Source organism: Eptesicus fuscus, chromosome 18 (genome assembly GCF_027574615.1).
Source record: "Eptesicus fuscus isolate TK198812 chromosome 18, DD_ASM_mEF_20220401, whole genome shotgun sequence".
Classification (NCBI taxonomy): Eukaryota; Metazoa; Chordata; class Mammalia; order Chiroptera; family Vespertilionidae; genus Eptesicus; species Eptesicus fuscus.
The window spans coordinates 57,977,499-57,997,349 of NC_072490.1; the positions used below are offsets into that span (position 1 = coordinate 57,977,499).

General features: G+C 46.0%; 1 protein-coding gene across 7 annotated transcripts in view; it reads right to left on the bottom strand.

Moving 5' to 3' along the window:
- Positions 1-19,851, bottom strand: part of FOXP1 (forkhead box P1) — a 565,106-nt gene that overhangs the window by 455,728 nt on the left and 89,527 nt on the right. The window lies entirely within an intron of this gene.

A 19,851-nucleotide genomic window follows, 5' to 3' on the forward strand; every position in this document is an offset into this window, starting at 1 on the left:
AACAAAATATGTCAGCATTCTTTAAAACACACATTTAGAACCATGCTATAGTTTAATCTCTTTCCCAGAAAACCGGCTCCTCCTAAGTCACCTTCTTGTAAAGCTGGTCCTCCCAGCAAAAAAAGAAAAATACATTGTTTCCATTTTAATTGAGGAAAGAAGCGAATTTCTTGAGTCATTCCTGAGATCCAAATGGGGATATAATGAAGAAAAAAAAAATCACATCTACTCAGTGACTGAAATTCAGATTAATTACCAACTGGTGATCATGACATCTTACCTGGCCCCTGATCATCACATTAGAGTATCTACTCTCTTGCTGACAATGTGATGGGCGGAGGGGGGAGCAAAAGCCCAAATTCAAAGCCAAAGAGCTGCCAACCAGGAAGGCTGAGCCCTCAGCTCCGACATGAGGCTCTGTCACTAGATGTGCTCAGATGTCAGCTCCTTCAAGTGGGCGCTAGGCACGGGTGGCCTGGCGCAGTTTCCTGCACCCCATGGGTCCTGCCAGCCGCATGCCTGCAGGTAAGCATGCCAGGTGGCCTGCAGGCAGCATCCTGTCTGCAGAACAGTACTAACCACGCAACCCTGGCCAATCTCTCTCTTTCCCAAGACTGCCTGATTTCAAAATAGTACAGATTAACCAAAATAAAATATTCATAAGGTGTGAATGAAAATAGGTATTTTGAGTCCCTGGCTCCTACCATCCTTCCGAAAGAAGTTCTAAAGCTATTTGGAACTAATTTGCTCTCTCCCACATTCTAGCTGTATAACCTTGAGTATGTCGATCACCCTCTCTTTATCCTTCTTGCGCTCAGCTTCCTCTGTAGAGCAGGAGAAGTAGAAGTACCTGCCTCACAGGAATGTTAGACAGAATGATGTAACGCACATAGCTTAGCAGACCTCACCACAGCAAGGAGAGCGGGAGGTGTGTTCTCATTACTTACAGCACCTCTTCTTTCCTAATGACTCAAACCCACCCGGTGCTGCAGGGAAGCAAGGCTGCCCAGAGAGCATCCGAGGAGCACTTCATGGAGGACTCAGGGCTGCACTCCTCGGCCTGGAGCTCATCCTTCCGAGGAGCAGAGCTGACGAGGCCCTCGGCCACCTGAGCGGGAGTTTGCCCCTCAGCTTCCTCTCCAACCGGAGCCATCAGAGCAGCCACCCGACAGACGGCGACCCTGTGGAGAGCCCCCGCCTGTCACAGAGAAGCCGTCACATTCCAACATTAAGCATGCCGGCCGTTATTAAAATTACACGTATTCGCTCACACAAAACAATGATTCAACAACCATGTATCGAATGCTCCTGTGTTAGGCGGCATGTGATTTAAAAACCCCGTCTGCCCTCATGGAGTTCACAGCCCAAAGAGGGACCCTTACATCGAACAAACAGACACGAAGATGCATCCACTACAGACCTGTGACTGACAAGTGTTTTATGAAGGAAAAGATCAGGGAGAATGACTAAGGTTGATCAATGACAATATGCCACAGCCTAAAGTCCATCACACAAAACTGCTCTCTCCCACCCATGACTGGGCTGGCCACTAGGAGGGAAGTTTTGAGTAGCACCTTCTGGCCTTTTCCATATGGGACTCAGTACTTCTGCTGGGCCTTACTGTTAGCCAAAACCATAGCAATGTTTTCATCCTTTTGAACCCAGATTTTGAAAAAATGGGTCAGGCTTATGTTTACAGCAGACAATGCAAGTTGAAATACTTAAGCGGTGAGGGAGGGGTAAAAAATGAGACAGTCCACCCTTAGACCCACACTGTCGGATTCAACATGCTTTGTTCCTGTGCTACTTTATGAATCACCGACAGCCTGAGAGTTGTGAGAGGAGCACACACAGCAGCTCCACAAAGCCGCCAGGGAAAGGGAAGGGCCGTGGCTCCGAAGGGAAGGCTCACCGTCCCTCTGACCAGGCCTGGGGACCCTGCGGGCACCGGGGCTCCAGGCAAGGTTGCCCAAGATGTATGCCACAGCCCGGTTCCCTTACCACTTCCTACAGTTTGTCTAATGTAGAAGACGCACCAAAGTAATTGCGTTTACACTTTATTATGAAGTCAGCGAGTCACTAAAGCACGTGCCGGAGGCACGTTTTATTGTTTCTCATTATGTGCTGTATGCTTCGCTGCCTTTCGGGTCATATTTTTGTCGGGGGAGGAGTTGTAGCGTAAAACTCTAATTTTGTGGAGGACACTTCCCACCAGGGTGTTTGTTTTTAACGCTCCCGAATCTGTCCAGATGACTGCAATTCCCCCGCTTCAGTGCGGTGCCTTAGTCTCAATAAATAAAGACTTGGACTTTTGAGATACAACACGCAAAACTGTTCACACCCATTGCACACCCAGTACAAATTACACAACTGTGACTGACAGAAAATGAAAAAGTAAAAGTTAAAGAAAGAAGCTAAGGAGGCCCAAGAGCATTCAGCAGAGTCTGAAGACGCCTCCCCTGTTGTCTGTGCCGCACTGAAGTTCCATTTTCCAGCCAAGCATTGTGGGTGCTGTCTTCACTCGCTTTGACACATATTTGTATCCAGAGAGGAAACAAGAAGGGCACACATATTCACGTCTCACCCATAACAAAGTTTTCATTAATTTTATTTATTTTAGCATATAAGGTAAATATATCAAGAAAATATGTAGCTGGACATACTAGTTCTGTCTTCCCCAAGCAAGAAGGGAAGAGAACAAGTGTATACGCTCCCACTTGTTACTGAATCCGTAGCTGCCCCGCAGAGTGCGCCTTCCACAGGCAGTTATTGTGCTGAGTACACCCACCCCTAAGTCTCCTGAAGATCCGATAAGAAGGGTTTTCGTATTCTCACCGCACATATGGGAAAACTAAGGCTCAGAGTGGCAAAGTGACACATGAAAGGATCAGACAGCTAACAACTGAGTCAAGATTTGAACCAGAGTCTGGCACCAGAGCCTGTGCTGCTAACTACTATACAACAGGAGACAAATGTTGGTCTACACTTTAGAGACATGCTAATCTCATGTGCTCACTCATCTCACCAGGTCTTTCCAAGGTATGTGCTATTGTGTATTAGAGGAAGACAGGGTGATGCAAGAGGGGTAAATGACCTACCCAAGGACACACCTAGTCAGTGGCACAACTGGCATCTGGAGAGAGTCTGAACCACATGTCTTTAAACACATCCCACAACACACTTCCCTTCACCTTTCAGGGTGTGAAGAGGACAGACAGGAAGAAAAAGACACAACAAGGAGAGAGAAACAAAGGTTTTCTTTTCACTTGAGATTTTAGTCAAGATTATGTGATACTAGAGGCCCGGTGCACGAAATTCGTGCATGGGGGGGAGGGGGGTCCCTCAGCCCGGCCTGTACCCTCTCCAATCCGGGACCCCTTGGGGGATGTCTGACTGCTGGTTTAGGTCCAATTGGGATCGGGCCTAAACCAGCAGTCGGACATCCCTCTCGCAATCTGGGACTGCTGGCTCCTAACCGCTCACCTGCCTGCCTGCCTGATTGCCCCTAACCACTCTGCCTGCTGACCTGATCACCCCTAACTGCCCTCCCCTGCCAGCCTGATGACCCCTAACCACCCTCCTTTACTGACCTGATCACCACTAACCACCCTCCCCTGCCAGCCTGATCACCCCTAATCACCCTCCCCTGCTGGCCTGATCGCCCCTAACTGCTCCCTTGCCGACCTGATTGCTCCTAACCACCTCTGCCTCAGCCCCTGCCACCATGGCTTTATCCAGAAGGAGGACCGGACAACCGGAAGATGTCCAGTCGACCCAGTCTAATTAGCATATTACCCTTTTATTAGTATAGATGCCCTTTCTCCAAGCCTGTCAAAACATTGTCACAAAATTGTGAATAGCAAAACTCTCAAGTAACAAAGTAGCATGAAGAATCACCATCATTCAATGACTGCCCTGTTCTACAATGAAATGGCAGTCATAGATACAAGTGACGTATAACCACTTGTCTACCACCAAATGAAGAAAAAGAACAAAAGGAACCTGACCTAAGTCCAACATCGAATGTCCTGTCTATTAGGAAAACAGTAAACCAACGTATGGTTTAAACCAGTGATTCTCAATGAAGGAGCTGGGAAGTGTGGCATTTGAAACCGTGTGGGAGCAATTTGGGCCAGAAGCCCCAGGCTCAACAATGCTGAAAGGCATGGCACAGACGAGAACTGTTCCATCTCCACCTGGGAAGGCATCCCTGAAAAACTGTAACCGATCAGCAAGTCCCACGTGGCTGAAGAAATTGGTGTTGCTCATTCCAAGGACACAGAACAGGCCCTGGCCCACAGAAGGAACCTCAACAATATCTGCAACGATAGGTGATCTTTTACACAGCAATGGAAGTGACTGCGCTAAAGAGAACATGGCAGGCGTGACAATATAATGTTAGAGAAAGAAAGCGGGATATAAAGTTATAAGTACAAGATGATTACAACCATGCACTTATTTAATTTCTCTTTTCAGAAAAGACTAGAAGGGAATATACTAAAATGTTCCACTTTTACTGTTTCACAACAGTGAGAGAATTAGTGATTTCCCCCCTCTACTGCTTAAGCATGGTATCATTTATGTTGAAAAAGTAAAGAATTCAAATCATATTTAATTGGCCAAAGAGACCTAGAACAGAAGGGTACTGGAGTACAACCTCCCCTGACTAAATGTGGCCATGAGGCGAGTGTGAGAGGGTCTCTGAAGACAGATAAATTATGACGGTCACCCGAGTGTTTCTAGACTGATTTTTTACCCTCACTCCCAAATCCAGAGTACTCCAAACTGGAGCCAGTAGTTCAGAGCCACCCACTGCCAGGCAACTCAAAATCTCAGGTCATTATTTCTCTTCTCCCTCCCACCTCCAGGCATTCCTCATATCCTCCCAGTCTTGGCTGCGCTTTCTGTACCATCCATGCTACCCACCTTCTCTCCCAGTGTCACCAGCCTAACTCCCTCCTGCAGGTTGCGAGATGCCCTTCCCAACTGGTCAAAGGTAGTCAGTTTCCCATCATGTGTAAGCAACACCAGCATTTTTATTAAGCTGGCTAAGACAATCAAACCCCACTATTAAAATTCTCAATGCAAGTAGCAGCTATAAATATTTAAGGATAATAATTAGCATTAAGTTTGGTCTCAAATATTTCTCCAAAATATACATTAATGGCAACTGGGGGTGAGGGGTGGGATGGTAAATGCCCACTCCCAAGGAAGGAAGGGTCTGGAAGCACAAATCAAAGGGGACCTAAGTAAGCAAGCATATCAGTGTAAACATTCAAAAGCTTGCATTTGGTACCAGTTTAATTTGGTCATTTAAAATGTAAAAATGATGTCTTTTTCCACCAAAATCTTCAAGGGAAAAGTGCCTCTTCATGCAGGGATGCTGGAGTGCATTACTCTGTGCTTTGCCAGCGTCCTGACTCCTCGGAGGTGCGACGGGGGGAGGGGAGGCCTGACGGTGTGCACAGGGCAGTGTGAGACCCACAGTCTACGTGACAAAAAGACAGACGACCGGCTAGCATTCGACGTCAAGCACCTCTAGTTTGTTAGCTGGCTCTTCCCCCAGGTGTGGCAGTGTGTGCACCTGCCACGGGAAGGACGGGAGGCTCTCACAGGCAGGCCGCAGCCTCAGGGCGCGTTCACCTGCGCTGCGCCCACAGTGGGTGCAATGAATTAATTCCAAAGCGGTGTCTCGTTTGTAAAGTGCTTTTTCAACTTGAACAATGTTTAACCCCATTTTAAAGAAAGGAATTTCTTGAAGATTAATAATTTTAGAAATATGAATTGATATATTCTATAATGGTATTGCCCAACAGAAATATAAAGTGAGTACCATACGTAATTTTTTAAAATTTTCTAGTAGCCACATTAAAAAGATAAAAATATAAAATTAATTTTAATGGTAGTTTATTTAACCCAATATACCCAAAATCTTATCCCTTCAACATGTAATCAATGACTTTGAAATCCAGGGTGTATTTTACACTTTGCCCATCTCAATTCAGACTAGCCACAGCCACACCCTGCGTGCCCACCCCACACCTGGCCAGTGCTGGGCAGAGGACGGTCCAACTCAGAGACCACCCTGCCATGTGCCCTGGAGAAGAAATGCCCTAAAGAAACCCTTACCTAATTCTGTTTTAGAAAACGATAAATATTGGCTGTCTTCATGCCTACATGGATAGCCTTTCCCAGGAGGATGGGTTCTAAGGAATCCCTATATAATATACATGCCTCTCACCTCTCAAACCATAACCACCTCTTTACATTTGAGACAAAATATGCATTCATTAATCAGGTTTCTTGTTGGTTTTGAATTTAAGTTCCTGTCCTTTGGTCTTATTCATAGTTTAACAGTAAGTTATTAGGTCTATGTCATGCCCTGGGAATTCTACAGCTTTAAAAATCTATTTCACTAAGGAATTGCTCAGTCTGGAAAAAGTGTATTGACACATATCATTTTCCTTCCTGCTCTTGGTAAGTGAAACCTATGATTTTCAAAGACAAATGGCTAAAGACGAGGGCCTTTGTCTGTCACCAGAACCTTGAGCTAGTGCTGTAGGCACCTTCTGCACCATCTTTCTTCCTCAGCAATGGGTGCACAGCGAGGGTGGCACACAGCGCCCTCCAGAGGACCCAACAGAAACAGCACAGGACACTGCACACCTCTCCAAGCAACTACCAAGTAGTAGAGAAGTTCAAGGAGCTGGAACTGTCCCAGTTTATCCAGATCCTCAAATTCTGAACACTCAACTCTCTTCTTATTTCCATAGAATTCTTGTGTCTCCAATTATGTCTCCAATGAACCCCCAGAAAATGTAAAAATATCATAATCAAATGTAATCAAAGCATTATAATACAAAAAGTGGGCTACCATGACTTGACTACTATCCTCATTTCCTTAATAAAATATATTTTTAAATGACTTCATATATTTATCGTACAAAGTAGAAATATAACATTTTTATTCAAATAACTGCGTAAGTAACCTCACAAAAGCTATTCTGAACTGCACAAAATCATACAACATAAAGTTCAAGAAACATTTCTAATCCCTAATACGATTTCTCTCGTAATATTTAGCCTTGCATTCAGAATGCTTACTTGAATATTAGTAGTACATCAGATTCAAGTAACCATGACACTTCTGAAATAGACACAAGCAACACACGTGACAGAAATCCTATCAGGTTACTCAAAAGACACTGGAAAAGAATATCACAAGGTACTTTCTAACACTGAGGACTTGTATCCACATATAAAGTACCAATTGAAATAGATCTTCTGAATGAAATTTCCTAAAATAATTAAAGGAACATGTGAAACCTCACAGTTTATACAAGACAAGAAACAGTTGGCTGAAAATGGTTTTATAATTTTGCTAATTAAAAATTATCCCATTTTCACTTTGGATTCATCATGTTACAGAAACAGGAGTAACCTTACCATGCCAGAAACACAAGCAAATGATTAAAGTTCTACTCTCGAAAAAATCTTTAAAAGAAGTTGGCAAAATATTTCATTAGGCTGCAAATCAAACTCCTCTATCCTTGACATCTTTAATGTCTTCCAGATTCCTCATCTACTTTTTAAATCACTCCCCGACTCACTCAGAAATTAAATATGTTAAAACACCAACCCTCTTGAACCTCTAGAAACATCTTGGGACACAATGTAACCCTCAGGGCCTCTCCACATAAGCCAGGACCCATAATGCCACCGACTGATTTGTGTGCAGCATTCAGTGAATTTCAGAATGGGAAAGTAATACTCCCAGATACACCTTCAGCAGTACACCTGTTACATGTGAAGAATATACATCAGTACCAAAAAGGGGCCATCATGAACTCTCTTCTTAAGTTTGCCAAGGAGACATGGGTACAACTATCGTTAAAAATAAAGTCATTTTCAGGTTTCCAAGGTGTTACCAACAAAATGTGATTAAAGGAAGAATGAGAGGCCTGAAGGCTGACTGATGAACACCTATTCTCTGTAAAGCTAATGACTGCAATGCTCACAGCTTGCACTTGCCTACCTGCGCTCCCTCCCCCCGGGTGCAAGGAGGACGCGAGGGCACGCCCAGGGACCTGCCACTGAGCACCTTCCGACTGCGGAGCAGCAGCCACTGTCAGGGGAACAAGGAACCCCGGACCTGCGACCTGGGACGAGCTGCGGCAGCACCTGCCACCTGTCACCAGTGTGTCACATGGTGGGCTGCTGTCACGGGGGGCTCCATGCTCAGGAATGTGTAGCCTCCTAGGCCCATGCGTGCACTTCGAAAGCTGCTCCTGCTGCCAGCACCACGCCTGGCCTTCTCACTGGGAGCCTCGCTGGAAGGGGGAGCAACTCGAGTGGGGAAACTGAGAAAGCGAGGACGACTACCATCCCAAGTTTGCTGTGGGGCCCTTGTTTTAAAAATAATTACTTTAAACTGCATCAATGGAATAGAATTGGATTATCCCAAAACAGGGAGGTGATTTTTATGTTACTTTTATAATTTCTATGCATTGAAAGAGGGGATAAGCAAAAGAGACCAAAACCTATAAAATTTCTTAGGTAAAAGAGAAACATTACATAGCTTAAGGAATACAGAGGAATAATCCTGGTCACATTGGCCAAAAATCCCTCCTCGGGCTTTCTTCACCGCCGCCTACTTGACCCTAGCACTGCTTTTGCCATCTGAGAACAGGAACAAAAACCGCGGCCGAACCAGTCCTGAGGCTGAGAGGATGGGCCTGAGCCTGAGCAGAGCAGCGGGCACCGCGCCCTGGCTGCACGGTGACCTCACTCAGCCACAGACCGGGAACTGGGGGCGGAGACCGACGCCAGCACCCCCAGCTGCAGGGGAAATTTAGGGCTCTTTAGCAATAGCTCCCTCAGATGCACCACTTCCCACATTTGGAGTTTAAAAGTGGGTTAAGAAAAGTCAGAATGTTTCCCTTCCAAATGATAAAGACAGTTTTGTCAAAAAGAGGCTCCTTTAAGTGAACTATATAAACGTAGACACAGGACACACCCTGCCTGTAGCTATTGGTGCTGTGAGAAACCACCTATGGCCATGGGACTAAAACCAGAGGAGACAGGAACTTTCAGCCTGGAGACTGAGAAGGACCTGCTGGCCGGGAGGGCTCGACGGGCGCAGGGAGAAGAGAGGGCCTCCAGAACCCCAAGGCTCCCCACCCAGGAAGCTGGAAGCCTGTGGGTGGTGGATTTCAGTCCCGTCCTGTTGGAGAAAGCACTTTCTAGCCCTAAGGGCTGGTCAACGATAAACGGGCTTCCCCAAGGACGGACTTGCACCGCCCCAGAGCGAGGAAACTGCGGTCTGCTCCTGCGGCAGCAGTGCGGCCTCAGAGGCGGGGCACCGCGGCTCAGGCACCGGAGCTCCCCGGCCCCTCTGAACACTCCCCGTCTAGGAGACTCTGAACGTATCCAGTGCACATCACTCAGGTGCACAGATACACGTATGCAGATACGCATAGAAATTCACACCCTGGATACCCCACAGAGAGAATAGCAATTTGCTGTAATGACCTCAGGCCGAATTTTTCAATCAGGGCATTCTTTAAGGCTAGCAGCTAGCTAGCTGGTTACTGAAAAGTCACTGCCAACTCTCTGGTAATCCTTTGTGTGTCTTAACTCATCAGTCCCACAGTCACCTGTGAGTTAGTACTCGGTTTTAAAGGTGGGGAAACTGAGGCATACAGCAATGCCATTTACCCGAGATTATACTGTTAGTAAGTGGCAGAGCCAGATTCAAACCCAAGTTGTCTAGCCAACATCCTGTGTTCTTAATCACCACATTTAGCTGATTTAATACATTAAAGGTCCTACATCTTGGCCCTGGGTCAATGGAATTGTTTATTTTCTATTTAACAAGAAAATAAACTACCCATGTGCAAGGCTTTCGGCTTACTTCTACCTGTGCTGTGTTCTCTCCCACCGCCCACCTTCGTTATGGCAATGGGCGGTTGTGTGCAAACACACTTATTCTTAAGGGTGCGTCTATTCTCCGGGTTACTCCCCAACTGCAACTACCATGCCTGGGCGCTCAGACTATGGCTCGCTGACAATCAGAAACTCGTTCCCCTTCAGATCCAAGTCAGGTTAACCTTGACACTTGACAAAGACATACTCTTCCAGATTATCCCCCAGCACCTTTCTCGGAAAACATCCTCGTAATCATTCCTCCCGTCCGCTTTCTTATTCGATGCTTCTGTATACCTTGGCCTCCACTTTGTGAAAATGCCCTATTCCAGGAATTCACCCTTCCCCTCCTGACTTCCCCCACCTGCTTACAAGAAAAGATTAAAATCTTCAGCAAAGGGGAGTGAGGACTCTAATTTAAGGTGTCTTCTCCCCAGAATGCTCACACTCATTGTTGTTCATTGTCGTCCAGAGATTTAGAGAAAAATCAAATGACTCATGTGCTGTGCCTCTGGTGTCTACTCCTCCCTCAGGATAGCACAGGGACACTTAGAAGACCATGTCCCTCTTTAATCATCCAATACCACCTCTAAGAGTTTTGCTGTACTCAAGAACAACATGCACAAAAAACTCTTCTACTTTTCCTTAAACCTCTCAATTTTCTAAATGTTGCATTTAAGCAATGTGATCTGAGAAGCCAGACTTGATGTGCTTATATTTTCCTACATAATTAATATATAATACATATGAAAAATACCTTACTCTTAAATTTTCAAAACTGTTCATTTGTGTCTCCTAGAAATCTCATCTTAAATTTCACTCGTGAGGTACACCACACTTTGGGGGAACAATGGTATTGAAGAGAGTGTGAGTCTGAGGTCACTTTCAGGGTCCACGTTTCTTCTCTGATGAGGTTTCCATTTCATGCATCTTTATCCCTGGCCTCACTTTTACTTTTAGTTCACGGCTCCCCTGTTTTAAATAAAGGAAGGGGCAGGGAAATTTAGAGTGAAATTTAAATTTCACTCTAAATGGGTAAATAATCCAACCCCACCGATCAGGCTCTCTCAAGATGAGGCGTGAACAAGAGCTGGTGACTCTATTACTCCAACAGAAGCCGAGGAGCAGAGAATGGAGGTGGGGCGCTGGGGCTGGAACAGAGGACCATCTTCTCGAGACCAGGGCTCAGCAAAGAGGAGCCCCCTTGGCCAGACCAAAGCCTACACTCCAGGGCAAAGAATGTGTTTTACATTTGTAAAAAGAGGGTTGGAAAAAAATTAAAATACTACTCATAATTAGTGACACAGGAAATTACAAGAAATTCAAATTTCAGTGTCTGTAAATAACATTTATTGCCAACACAGCCATGCCCACTCATTTACCTGCCACCTGTGGTTGTTCCCAATACAACCCAGAGGGCCATGGGAACAGAGCTGCAGCCCCAAATTCTACAAGATTACTATCTGGCTCGGAAAAGGTCTGCTGACCCCTCCCCGACAGGGAGTTAGAACACCTTCTACCATCACACATGTACACAAGCATGTTCGGCTTTGGGTTATAAAAGTTTTCAAAGAACAACACAGTAGTAGAAAGAAAACATGAGGACTTCCCTTCCATCCCGTCCCAGGGTCAGGAGGAGAGCTGCTTGTGGCAGGGCACTGACTGAACACACTGACACCCCCCACTGAGTTCTGGCTCCCCTAATTTTTCATGCAATTCTGATAACTACTAGCCATCATAAGAGTAAACTAACCTGATATCTTTTTTAAGCAGCAACACTAACAATTAAAAAGCTGCCACCAGCCTGGCCGGCCTGGCTCAGTGGTTGAGCATCGTCCTATGAAGAGGAGGTCATGGTTCGATTCCCAGTAAGGGCACCTGCCCGGGTTGCAGGCTCGATCCCCAGTGTGGGATGTGCAGGAGACAGCCAATCAGTGATTCTTTCTCATCACTCATGTTTCCATCTCTCTCTCCCTTTCCCTTCCTCTCTGAAGTCAATAAAAATATAATTTTTTAAAAGCTATAACCACACATACAAAATAACTTGTTCATATTTCAATATGCATGGCCGTCCTGAGTACAGCAGCACAGAGAGCGCTGCAGGGAGTTGCCGAGTTAATGCTCTAACGGAGGCAGCGTGTGGATCAGTAAATAATACACGTTCTGAACCTGTCTAGCTACATGTTGAAACTTGTCAATGCTCATACACTTTGGTGACAGAATTCCTTTTCAAACACCTATGTAAAACTCTCTAACGCTGATTTTTAAAATGCTATTAATAATTACAAAGAACACTTCTAGGATTTATAAGGTTTAAATTATATCCACCAAACAGTGCCCCCTGGAGCCTTAATTGCTTCATCCTTAGATTCCTGGTTATGTCAGGGCATTGGCACACGTCTCACAAAGGCTAAAACACAGTAGCAGGTGACACCTACCTAGTGCTCACAGGACGCCAAGCACTCTGAGGAGGACTGTCCTCAGACAACAGGGCAGACACTGAGTCCACACTTGGCAGATGAGGAGAGTGAGGCTGGAAGAGGACCTTGACTTGGCCAAGGGAACAACTGTGAGGAAGACGTGGGGCTAGGACCTGCGGCCATCGACTCTCCCTCCAGAGCCTGGGCTCTGCGTAGTCAAGGCCCAGGCCGGTGCCTGGTGTGGGTCCAGAAACCTGCATCTAAAACGGCTCCCAGGCAGTCTCTGAAACACTTTGGAAAGCATGGCCCCCAGGACTTGGAGGAAGAGAAGAAAGGTCCAATGGGCCCTGGGTTCAGGTTCCTCCATTCCAGGGTGGGGACCTTCTCCTGCCCAGGACCATCAGGATATCGAGAGCATCATTCCCAGGCCACACACCATTATCACCTTAAAAACTAGCCTGCTCTATTGGTCAAACCCTTAATGAACTCGTCCCTAGTGCCTGCCCAGATGATGTCATGGGCAGACGTTCCCCACTCCTGCTCTACTCCCTGCAAACACTGCAGAGAGGGAGAGAGAAAACCTTTACCGGGTGTATCATAACCCCTGGCATGTCACGGATGCTCCGAGGTAACAGCTACTGAACTACTGTAGTTTTGCATAGGTTAGTCAGGGAATGTTTTTATGTCAGCTAAAGTCATTTTATCTATATTAGAAAATTACTTCAGCGCTTAGCCAATTAGCTTAGCATCTCCTTGCCCTGAGACTCCACATCAATGAAATGGTATCAGCAGCCAAGTGAGGGAAGACAGGTTCTAGGCCGTGACCGGTCTATCACCAGTGCACCATGTAATGGGCTAGAGAAGCGCCTCACCTCGCACCCCCACATACACTTTTTAAAATTATAAGTGACCAACATATGAGGAAGAAAAAATAGTATAATGAAACCTATATACCTATCATCCAGATCCTAGAATATCAAGATTCCGTTCCATTTTTTCTTCTCTGAAGATCTGTAAAGGAAAGTACAAATGACATGCCATTTCACCCTTACAAATCCAACACCCAACTCTACAGAGCATGGGAGGAGCGCACCCTTCCTAACACCGGACACACGTGTGAGAGAACTCCGCTGAGCGCAACTGCACTGAGCCACCCCATCTGGCCGAAGGCCCCGGAGGGCCCAGAGTCCCTGCAAGACCAGCCGAGGGCTGAGGCCCTGCCACCCACCCAGCCACAAAGCCCGGCGCCAGGCTCCCTGCGGCCCAGCCCTGTATGGGGGTCACTGTCAGGAAGAGCCTCCGCCCAGATGGGGGGCGCGTGCTGTTCCCTGCAGGAAGGACTGAGGGCGCACACGTGCTGAGCCCACCGCATGCTCTGGGAGCCGTGAGCTGAGGAAAAGGCCAGAGGGTAAGGAATCATTCGGGGAGAACTTACTCCCTTTTATATCACTGGTTCTACAGAAATCCTGAGTAGATTAAACTGCAGTCTTAAATGAATTGGATCCCATATCTTCCACACAGACTATAAGCTACAGAATCTTCCCTGCCCAAACCAAATGAAAGGAATCTGCTCAGAGATGAGGTGGCAGCATGCCCTGGTGGCTAAGATGTGGGCTTTGAAACTGTCCCAATTTGAGGTCAATCCCGCTTGCAAAACCTGCTACGTGACCCTGATCGTGACCCTGATTGTGACCCTGATCGGGTGACTTAGGCACTGAGCTTGTTTTCTCAACAATAAAACCAGAATAACTCCATCCAGAACACAGAATGCCGTTAGGATTGGAGGAGATAACTAATGTGTATCCAACCACTGCAGGAAAATAAGTACCCAATGAACGGCTGCTATAGTTATTTGTTATTAATATTCTAAAATCCCAGGACCATGCGGAGGGATGAAAAGGATTTCATCTCATGAGCCTATTCCTATGAATGGGTCAGAGAAACTGTGTGCAGACAAAACCCAAGACCCACCATGGGCACGAGATGGCAGGGCCCGATCTGCCCTGACCAAGGCTAACACTTCATCCCAGGAACGTGGGCCAAGTGGCGAGGAACGCGCATGTCCACCCAGTCACTTCCTAGAACTCTGGTTGCCATGGCCCACACACAGATCCCAACAATATGCTGACATGAAATTAAAATGTACGTTAACTAAATGGTGCTTAAGGCATTACTTACTCATCTTTCTTTAAGGAGGAAGTAAAATGATGACAATTCTCCACAGGGCAGCTCAGTGGCCTGCACCTAAACTGCACAGAGTTCCCTCCTCTGACCTCTGTGCGCTACCTGAACCGAGGGAACGGAAAGCAGAGTGTTTTCAGAAACAACATGCAAGGTCGTTCAAGTTCCTAGAATTTTACATCACAGAAGACATCACTTGAAATATAATAGCTCAGTGCCTTCTCCCTGGTGCAGCTTGCTACAGTGTATTGATAAAAACTAAGATTAATATGCAAAAGGAAACTGCCAGAAACTTGCCCTGCCCGGGCCAGCACCCGCACACGCACCCGCAGTGAAGGAGCTCGCTGGGCCGGAGGTCTGGACTTGGCTCTCGCCCACACTGGCTCGCTGTGTCTGAGCCTCAGTTGATGCACAGGTAACAAGAGGGAAGCACTGTCTCTTTCTTGTGTTTTCCAAAGTTACAGAAATAGGCAAAAATCTATGAAACATTACACACATGTACTACCAAAACCAGATGAAGGGTAGAAAATATGTTATCTAACAAAGCATACAAATATGGCATATACATGATGCCAAACATCCAATCATTATACAACCACATAATTGCCAGAATTGTGCCCATGTACAGTTACCTCATTAACGTTACAAACCCGTCCTGTTTAACCTGGTGCCAGGAATGGGGTGAGCATTAGGCATACACAGAAAAACTTATAGAGACTGGGGGGCAAAAGCTACTTGGTTGACATTCTCTCCTAAATAGTGTGTTTGTAAGCTTGCCCACAAGAATTTAAGGGGGATCTTTCTGAAGACACAGCCACACTCATGGATCAATGAGTGTAATCAATGAGTGACGCCTGCTGGGCACAAGACTGGGCAGGCGTGCGGAGGAGAAGAGGTCGAAGAACGTTTGCCACCCTTGATTTAAGCAAAGGGCTTGATGCTTTGTGTAGATGTCATGTGAACAAAAGCCTGTCCAATACATTAAAAGTTTATTCTACAGTGAATATGTATATCCAGGTAAATGTGTGCAGAATCCCATGAGGGGCTTAGACAGAAGTGGAAATATCTGCAATATAAATGCAGATTACCTTCATCACAAAACTGGATCGCATTCTCATTCCTAGCCTAAGTTCCTATATCATAAAACCTATATTCAATTTTATAAATAGCATACACCAAGAATCATAAATTTAGTTAATGTAGAAATTTAACAAATTTTTAAAATAAAAGTGCAAAAAGACTGTTTTAAAACAAGTATCTGAAAAAATAGAAAGGGTTCTTTCTTTGAAAATATGTTTTTTCCTCTGACTACCTCCTCGGGAACATAACTAGAGAAGAAATAAATTTCACAGCTAATATATATGAAGTAACATGTTTAACGTAATACAATAAATTTCTATCTACCTATGCCATATCAATTTATCTCACATAAACTGTCACATCCAACAGAACTCATTAAAACAATGTTATAGCTATGGAATTAAATGCAACTTTCTAATTGGAATTTAATCTTATAATAGTAGTTGGTGGATTTTCTTTTTTAACTGACAAATGGAATAACTCATTTGCTTGTCTTACACTTCCACGTAAAGACTTTAAAGGTGAATTTGACATGGGGTTTGCCTGGCCCGCACTGCTGTGTGTGTGTGTGGGGGGGGGGGGGGCATGTCCTGGAGGTTCTCTGATCCCCAGAACTGCTGATCATGGGCAGGAAAAGGTTGGACACTGGTGCCCCCCAGTTACTATATTACTGTATATTCCATCACTTCCATGTAAATGTCATGTTAATTTCTATCTTTATCAAGACACACAAGGTTTCCACCCAGCCCCTGGCCAATTAGCTATGGGGAAATGTTTAGCCAATTCCATTAGGGACTGGAAAGAAAGGCAAAATAAATGCCTCAAAAATGCTTGGGAGATAAAATGTAAGTTGACACTGCCTTCGAATGCTGGAGCCCAGGTGATACAATCTGATAGGCGGCTGCCACAGCTCATAACTGCTTATTAAATCTAGCCTCCCTTTATGGCCGGGTGAGGGTCTGTATTTTTACCAATATTAGGTTCGTTGTGTTATGAAAGAGACCAAAATAGTTAAGATCACTCGCGCCAGCCTATAAAACATATTATGTAGTTTATTAAATTGTTAAAATTACTTTTCAAAGTTAACATTTCAGGGACTGGAAGTTTAAGCACAAGGCAGTGGCTTGGGCCCTGACAGCTTCCAGCCCAGAGCACGCAGAGGGGACCCGGGTGCTTTCCTGCCCTGAGCCTGCCGCCGCCCCACCTCTTCCTGGAAGCAGCACCCCACCACCCACCCCAAAACCAGCGACAAAAAATCCACACGCTTGTGTTTTATAAAAAAGCAAAAAACTCCCACCCAAAAAGTAGCTCATTAGCAAGACATGAGAAGAAGTATGTTCCCCGTTTTTACCTCTTCCCAGTAGGTAGATGCTAGAAATGTGATTATGGGAGAGAGCAAAAGAGGAACTGTGGGCAAATAAGAAAAAACAAGTGGTGACAAAACAATGTTGCAGGATGCTTACACTCCTACACCAGCAAGGGACACACTGATGGGACGGGCAGTGCCAGGGACGCTGGCCTGAGAGCCAGCCGCTCCGCTCTCCACAGGAGAGTTCTGTGCAAACCCAGGCAGTTCCTGTCACACTGACTCCCAGGCTAACTGCCCCTCAACTATGCAGGGGACTCGCTCTCCACTCTCGGGCTCCACGCTGTGCTGGGACAGGGACAGGGACAGGGACAGGGAGGCGTCAGCACAGACAGACCTCCTTCCCTGTACCTGCCCGAGTTAAAGGTGTACGGGCACCATCTCCACCACCACACACTGACCGACAACTGCCCTAGGACCAGCTGTGCACAGCGTCTACGGGGCCTTTCATCCCCTGCGCCTGAGTGAGCTGATGGGCTGCCCGGCTGCTGCCCCGAGCCTGTGGCCCTCTTCCAGAAGGGTACTCACCATGACACGTCTCACCCAGAATTGGAGTTTATTTCAAGCCTAAAGACTCCAAATTATCAACTGTAACAACTAATTGGTGTCTCTTTTGGTTATTCGATAAACGGTAAAGTTCTAAAGGCCATGGGCCTGTGGGCACAGCGTGGACGTGGGGGCTGAGCTCATGGTCACAGGCATGCGCACAGCCAGGCCCGGTGCTGTGGGGCAGAGAATTGCTCCTTCCCAACCAGAGGCGCTGAGAACAGGCGGGGCGGAGCAGTGAGCTCCCTGCAGCTCATGACTGCAGGGCCACTACTCCCTCCTGACAGTGCAGTTTAGTACGTCTGGGAGATAAACTGGGAGATACAAAGTGTGTCCATGATCATGTAAACTGGTATTCGACAGGGCCTACCAGCACATTCTATCAATTCAAATGGATAACATGTTCCTTATAGTATTTCAGATTGATTTTTCAAACAGCAGGTCTTATCCAATGAAATTAATGAATAAAATGAACCTAGTCGCCAATAAATCCATTCAAGTGTTTTTGTTAAATTTCATACATCAATTTTATGAGAGTGAGATTAAGTCAGACTCTCTCAATACTGAAGCCCGAGATGACAGGTAACCTCAAACCTGAGCTTGTTGCTATGTCAATGCCCTCAGAATTCCAACCACTTCCAAGGAGGCTCCGGTGTGTGAGACACGCGGGCTTGGTTCTCACTCTGCCTGGACTCCCACGGATAGACTGTTTCATGGCGCATGCTGTCTGCTCACGAGTCTAGACAATTCACAAAGCCTGGTGTCCGGGCAGCACTGGCCACCTCGGGAGAGCGTCACAGACGAGGGAGCAGGACTTGCAGGACGACCCCGGGCGATGGTCAAAGATCTAACAGATCTGAAGTCCCGTGACTCCGTCAACCATTCTCACTGTGGACCCCTTTCCTTGTGTGGTGCTGTCTACTGTTTGCCTTATCCCTTGCCAATAAAAGAAGGAGTACTATAAGGAAGACCAAAAAGAATTTTCCCTCTGGCTCTAGCTCCAGCAGAACTAAGTGCAAAGGACAAGCCATCGTGCAATCTCCCACGGGAACCTGAAGCCCAGAGGCTCACCGAGGACCATCGGGGCTGTAAACTTGGGCTAGATGCTTCACTAAAGTGCTTTGCTTTTTCCTCTAAAATGAGAGGATTTTGTCAAAATGACCTCTAACTAAAACCTTTAAAAATCTGGCCCAAATAGCTGAATGCATAACAAAGTCTTAGAAGAAACACTTAACCAAAAAAGCTTTACAAACTGCATGGTCTGAATTTCTCCCACTCCACCATGGGGATAAGGTAGAAAGAAATGGTGATGCAGACAAAAAGAACAAGATCCAATTCTGACCGAGCCCAGGGACTTTGCACCTCAAACTCTATGGGCTTCAGCTGCCCCATTTGTAAAGTGGGAGTTAAACAGAAACTTCTAGGGCCTTGTTAGCCTCATAAACAGGACACTGGAAATGAACTGCTTTATTTCAAAAATAAAAACAGAGACTAACAAGCCCCATGTCAGGTAGCTGATAGGTCTGCCAATTTCCAATATAGCGCTCTTTCAACTTTACTTTACTTTTGAGACCTCCGTTAATTCGAAGCTGTCTCAAATACAACTCCACTAAGACAAAGAAAAGGTAATGAAATGGTTCCTACCATTAAATGCCATTCAATACAAAGCCTGAAACCAAACGATTCCCCAAGAAGTTGTCCTCATTCCACGACAAACCTACCACTGAATGAGGTCACAGTTTTTACCCAAAAGGCCTAGTCTCAACCAATTATTGCTGTGGTAAAAGCAAGTCACAACTGTTCGTTCATTACTACACAGAAGCCACCTATTTCTTAGGAACGTGATAGATGCGTTCAAATACAGAAGAACACGCGTGACATTAAAAGACCATCGCATCCCTTTCTAACCTCCCCCTCAAAATTACAGTGAGTACCTGATGAGGTACACCATAATACCAAAAAAACAAAAATTAAAAAAATGCCCATGCGTCATTCTGAAAAATCTTTGAGCATCCCAAGTTCCCAACCTTCTAGCTTCCTCAAGAGCTTGTGATGGGACATTCTCAATGAACAAATTAAACTTAAATCCCCCCCAAAATTCAAGGTAAGATCATTAGAGCCTTATTTCGTGGTGGCTCATCAAGCAACCCTGTTCCTTCCACCTGTGCATGTGTGGCGCACACTCAGTCAGTCCACCCTTCGGCGTATGGTTAAAAGAAACCAGCAAGCAAAACACTCTCCTGTGCCCCATTCTGCCTTTATAAACCCTCAGGTCACTGTACGGGCCGTCCAAAAAGATTACGGCAGGAAATAATGACCGAGTTGGTCCCTCCT